Source organism: Uranotaenia lowii, chromosome 3 (assembly GCF_029784155.1).
Source record: "Uranotaenia lowii strain MFRU-FL chromosome 3, ASM2978415v1, whole genome shotgun sequence".
NCBI classification, from domain to species: domain Eukaryota; kingdom Metazoa; phylum Arthropoda; class Insecta; order Diptera; family Culicidae; genus Uranotaenia; species Uranotaenia lowii.
This window is the reverse complement of record NC_073693.1, coordinates 312537405-312543576: the sequence shown is the minus strand read 5'-3', so window position 1 is coordinate 312543576 and position 6172 is coordinate 312537405.

Sequence of the window (6172 nt, the reverse complement as noted above, 5' to 3'; positions counted from 1 at the left end):
GGGGTCTTAAATAAACAAAGAGATATTTTTCGTATCCAGATACAATCCTATGTCAAGTTTAGTACCATTTGCTGGATAGGTTCTCGAGTTATGTAAACATTTCTCTTTTGTTTTGTTCCTCCTTCCTATTAAGGAGAGGGGTTTCAAACCATAATAGGAACCTACCCCGGCCTCCAAAACTCAAAATTGTATTTTTTTCGAAAAAGTATATCCAATTTTTAATAAAACAAAATTTTTCCAATTTGAAAGGTTTTAGGAGCTGTTTTGATCCGTACATTCACATTTGAGAAAAGGTGACCTTCCATACATTTTTCATGTTTCACAGATTAGATCTCAAAGCGTGATGACCATTGGAAATTAGAAAGAGGAAGATTCTAGAGGATTTTTGTTCCCGGTAGACTTTCTTCTACCGTAAATTCTATAGACCTATTGTATTTATATTAAATCGCTTTGTCAAATTTTAAAGCGATTTCGTATTTTACAAAGATATTGTATGGAACCGAGCCCGTTTCAAAAATGGGAGGTGTCTTTCAATAAAGTATATCATCACTTAATGCCAAAGCTTTCTTGTGTACAGAATTTCATGAAAAGTTTTCGAAAATGGCATAAGAGATGTCGACTGTATATAATAATGCGGCAATTGCTCGGCAATTCAGTCAAATTTCATTCAAAAACGAAGTTCTGATAAGTCCGACGTATCGATGCAGTTTGGCATCATCATCATGGAATTCCAAAATATGTTTATTATACAGAAATGATCCTGTGAAGCACAGTCTTCATGTGTTTATTATACGTAAATTAAAAATTAGTGAATCCTACTTTCAATAGAACGCTTTGGTGTGATTGTTGTGAAAGCTTACTGTCTGCCTTTTTCTCTATTTTTCTGTTTTTACATGTTTTTTTTTTCCACAAATTAGTATATTATACGTTACTTAATATTTGAACGGCCCCTAAGAGCTAACCCAAGAAACTGTAAGTTACATTTTTCCCTAAAAATGGGAGAGTTACATTTTTCCCTAAAAATGGAACTCCGAAGTTTACATTTGGCTGAAAAATGTTTTACGGGAGCTGCAGGTGACTCTTGTCACGCAAAAGTTGCTCAGGAACTTTCATCGCCTATTGAAAGGTTAAATTATCGATAACGGAACATCTAAGCGCTTTCAATGCAACTTCTATCAAGAAAGACTTTCTAACGCACCGTTAAGATACTTCTAGGTTTTTTAAAAACCCTATATGGGAATTCCAAGCGACATGTGTATCATTTTCTTGTCATGGTATTTGTTTAGTTTATATCAGTACTGATATTTACAAATGGAATTCAATAATTTTTTGAATGATTCATATCAATGTTAAGATATTCGAATAAATTTTTGAAGACGAGAATTTTCGTTATCATTTATTAAGTGTACTGAAAGTCCTTTAAACAAAATAAAGTACAATCTATTGATCAACCCATTCAATCACCTCAAATGACATTGTGTTAAAATACTATTTATTACAGTGGCAATGAACTATTGCTGGATTGGTCGAGAGGCTGGTGAGTTTCATCGCAACCTAGAGAGCAGCGGTTCAATACTCTAGGCGTCAGTTGCTTTTGTGATCAAAACGATATAATTAAAATCAATGAGATAGACCATGGTAGACCAGCAACCTAGCAATCTGTTATTTGGTTGTCCGCCAACCGGTTTTTTTTTCGGCGCGTAGGAGGTTTTTGACATAATCTTAGAAGCTGAATAGCATTCTCTTCAGACACCTAAACGAACTTCAAAGTAGCTTCAAGAACTTAAATTTTGGGCTGATTAGCATTTTTTCAGACAAAAACGAGAGCTGACTAAGCTTCTATGAAACCTTTTTTAGGGAGTTCTGGTTGCTAGAGAAAGTATCGTTGATTTTTTGTTGATTACATTTAGGCTGGAACAAATATCAATTTCTTCTTTTGTCACCCTCCCCCCCCTTCGAAATTTCCAAAATCCCGAAGGGGGAATAAATAAAGTTTGAAGTATCTTAAGTAAATTTCATACAAAAATTCAAATATCCGAAAGATTGCAAGACCAAGAACCAAATTTTGGAAGATGGAAGTTAATTCACATTTTGTATTCTTGATTTTATTCAATTTTTCGTTTATTCCAATTTATTTGTTTTTCGCATTATTTTTTATTTCCCCCCCCCCCCCTCACGATGTTCCAACTCCGAGTGACAAAAGAAGGATTTGAAATTTGTTTCGGCCTTATAGCTTTTTTGAAAGAAAAACTTCCCTAGATGTTATTTGTCACTTTTGTATGTTTTTCTACGGTATTTTGGGCGGTTTGATATTCAAATGGCTACCAAAATGGCTTCCAAAAAAGCTACCAAACGAGGCATGTATAAAGAAGACTCATTTTTGGCCTTTCGTTTTTAGACATTCTTAGCAATATTCCTTTAGTTTTGACATTACAGAGGATTGAAAATAGCGGAATAAGTTCAACTGAGATTTGGGTTGCCAGGTACTCTGATTTGCCAGTAAACCACAGACTTTTGACCCTTCGTCCAGATTTTGCTCAGAAACAGATTTTGTTTTAATTTATGCTCAGAGTGCACTGATTTTGCAGACTTTCAAAACTGAATGTTGATAATATTCATGTATGATCCATGACCAAAAGTGGTTGCTTATAATAGAAACCTCGCTTGTATGCGTTCGTAGTTCACCAATCATTCCTTAAAACTTATTTTTTCTGTAAGTTCGACATGGTATGTGGTAAAAAAGTATGTTTGTTATATAGTTCTTAACTTGAAAACATCCCGAATACAAAACCATACAAATATCCACCCCCACGCTCACATAAATCGAGTAAAGCCTTTTTGGTAGTATATTTGTGGTTTTTGCTTGTGCACACTCATGTACAGACTTTTTTTTAAATTGCCCTGATTTTTTATCCTCAACACCTTCCCAGATCTCTGACTGAGTTGATCCCTGACTGAGAGGTCTGCTCAGGGTGCCTGCAGCTAGGGTGTAAACATTTTGAAGAAAGTAGACTAGGGGTACCAAAAGTTTCTTAGTGGAGGAAGGGTGGAGACGGAGCGCTTTTTGACAGCTAGTTGTTCGCCTACCATGCCTACTATTACAATTACCTGTCACAAGGTGGTCGATTCCGTGTTTTGGTATATTAACACACCCGTAGCTGTAGGCATCCTGTGTTAGCTCTGTAGGCAGAGATGCCAGATGTCCTGATTTATCAGAATTTGCCTTGATTTTTGAGGGACCGTCCTGATTTTTCAAATCCGCTTCAACCATCCAGATTTTTGATGTTTGAAAAATCAATCGAATATGTGTTCAAATAGATCAACCTTTTTTAACCGGTAATACAAACTGCAGGCCAGCCAAAGTTCTATTCGCTACAGTAGCATTAAATAAAGCATCTAGAGTCAGGTTGCCAGATTGCCCGGTTTTATCCAATTTTGCCCAGATATTTGATACAAAATTTGGAAACAATCCGACCCGACCCGAGTGCCTGGATTTTATTAGAAAAAGCTCGGATTTTGCCCGGATTGTTTTACTTTATTTGACTAATCAAATAAAACAAAAAACAAATTGTGTTGTTAAAATGTTTTATTTTTGAGTCCAACATGAATTTTATTAAGGTTTGTTTTACAAAAATGACCATAAATGGATTTTTGAAGCCTAAAATACAATTCAAATCTTTTTATAAATTTTAATGAAAAATTTTTTTTCTCAATTTTTCTTCTTTATTTTTCTTAAGTTATTTTTGGGTTTTGTCAAAATTTGCCTGGATATTTCCCGGATCTTTGGTCGTCAATTTTGTAAACAAATGTCCGGGTTTGCCAGTTTGTTATTTAAAATGGCCGGGAATAACCCGACCCGTCTAAGTCTAATTTTCTACAAAACAACTTAACTTTGTTGAAGACCGTTACTTAGTATTGGTAACGGGTTTTAGCCTGTTGAATGAAATTGAAGGCATGTTAATCAAACCAAAAAAAAACCATGGATGAGTTTTTAATCAAAAGAATTCTTTTGAAACCTTATAGTTTGAAAATTTCGAAAATGACCCCGAATCATCTCAGTTTACTTGTCCTTAAAAAGTTCATTTAGCCCTCGTTTCAAGCAAAATGGATACAAGTTCTAAGAGAAAAGATTTGCGTTTGACAATGTCCTCTCATAAAATGTATGCATTTCAATCACGCAAATTTGAAAAAGATAAAAACGAGTTGAATATTTAGCATCTGATTAGACACAGTAAAGCATTTAAACCTAAAGAAATAATATGCAGCCATTATCCATGCTATAAATAATTGATATTTTTTGTTGTTGATAATAATTTTAATAACCTATATCTATATTTTTCGGTGGAATAAGTTTAATGTAAGTTAAAAAAAAAATGTGAATAGTTTTTCAGAGTACGTTTTTTAGTAAACAGTTAGCGATTAGAGATTAGCGCTTAAGTTAAAGCGATACATTTTTCAGAATATTCAGCGGTTTTAATTAGTGATCGTTAAATTGCACTGAGTAAGCGATTTAACTTAAGGTTGCCAGATTGCCCGGTTTAATTATAAATTTGAGAACAGTCTGGCCTGGCCCGGTTGCCCGGATGTCAATGAAAAATGCCCGGATTTTGCCCGGATTTATTCACTTTATTTGAAAAATTAAACAAAAAACAAAAACAACAAACTTTACCTTTAAAACGAAATTTTTAAGAAAGTTTTATAATCATGAAAGTCTTTTTGGAAGCCTAAAATACGGTATAAAATCTATCGATGTTGATGAATAAAAATTTTTTTTTTCATTTTTTATTCTTAATTTTTGTTGAGGTATTTCTGAGTTTTGAGAAAATTTGACCAGATATTGCCCGGATTAATGGTCGTCAATTTGAAATTGAACGCCCGGATTTTGCCAGGTTTTTAAATAAAAATTGCCCAGGTTGTCCGGCCCGGATACGTGCTGAAAAAATTCTGGCAACCTTAATTTTACTAGCGACACTTATTTTTCTGTTTGCGACGCCGAACTGCTGGTTTTTTCTTGTTATATTTCGTGTCTACCCGAGCAGACTTTGATGCCTAAATTGAAAGCAAACTGAAACCTTAATGAGGTGTTAACAGCAAATTGATAGCATCTTTTGCTTACTGATTTTGTATGAGAGCAAAATAAGGCATAATTAGGGTTTCATATATTTATATTTGACAGCAAGTTGACACCATATTTAGGTATCAACAGAAAACAGGAAGCAAAATTTGATGTAGTATTTATATGAAAGCAAAATTAGGCATCTTTCAGGTGTAAATTTTTCTCAAACCTAGCACCAAAATCTAGCATTATTTACTGTACAGCTAACGGAATAGCAAAATCTGGCATCATTAGGGTAAAATAGAAAATGAAATAAAATAAATAAAAAATAGAAACTTTATATCAAATTTGAAGCATAATTATATAGCGAAACTTGACACAATTAAGGCTCTACTTATATCCATACAACAGAATGAAAGATCAAAATAACAGCGCATTTTGCTGAATCAAAGCAATCGAAAGATTCCTTTTAATTCAACCACGGTTGAATTAAAAGGAATCTTTCGATTGCTTTGATTCAGTTGAATTATTCAACCGAGTAGGCTCATACCACAACAGAGAGCGCATTTTGGTTTTCAACATTTTTATCAGTGCAGACTTTGAGGCTATTTTGATGTAATTTTTATTTTAATCTTAAAAAATAAATTTTTATAAATACAATATAAAAACTGCTTTCTCGCCTATCAACAACTTTGAAACACTCTGAATAAACGATTCATTTTGCATGTATTTTAAGTAAATGTGTAAATATTGAATAAAATGTTTGAAAAATGCGCTTTCTTTAATTTATGTTTGAAAATTAGCAGGAGTATTGCTATTTCCAAATTTCATTAAATAAATAATTTTTCATTAATTAATTGTTTGATATATAATTGATATCATTTCTAAGGGTTTTTAAATTTCTGAGGCCGTGAAATGGAATAATTTTATTTCAAATGATACGATTAGGTTTGAGCCTTGTCAAAATTTTCGTACTTCAAAATATAAAAAAAAGAGTTTTAATTTTTTTATTCATTTCAATACGGTTGCATATTTTGTCTGATATATATCACATAAAAAAAAACAAAATCTGGTAATTAAACTATCATAGGCTAATTCGGTGCCGAATTTAGTAAA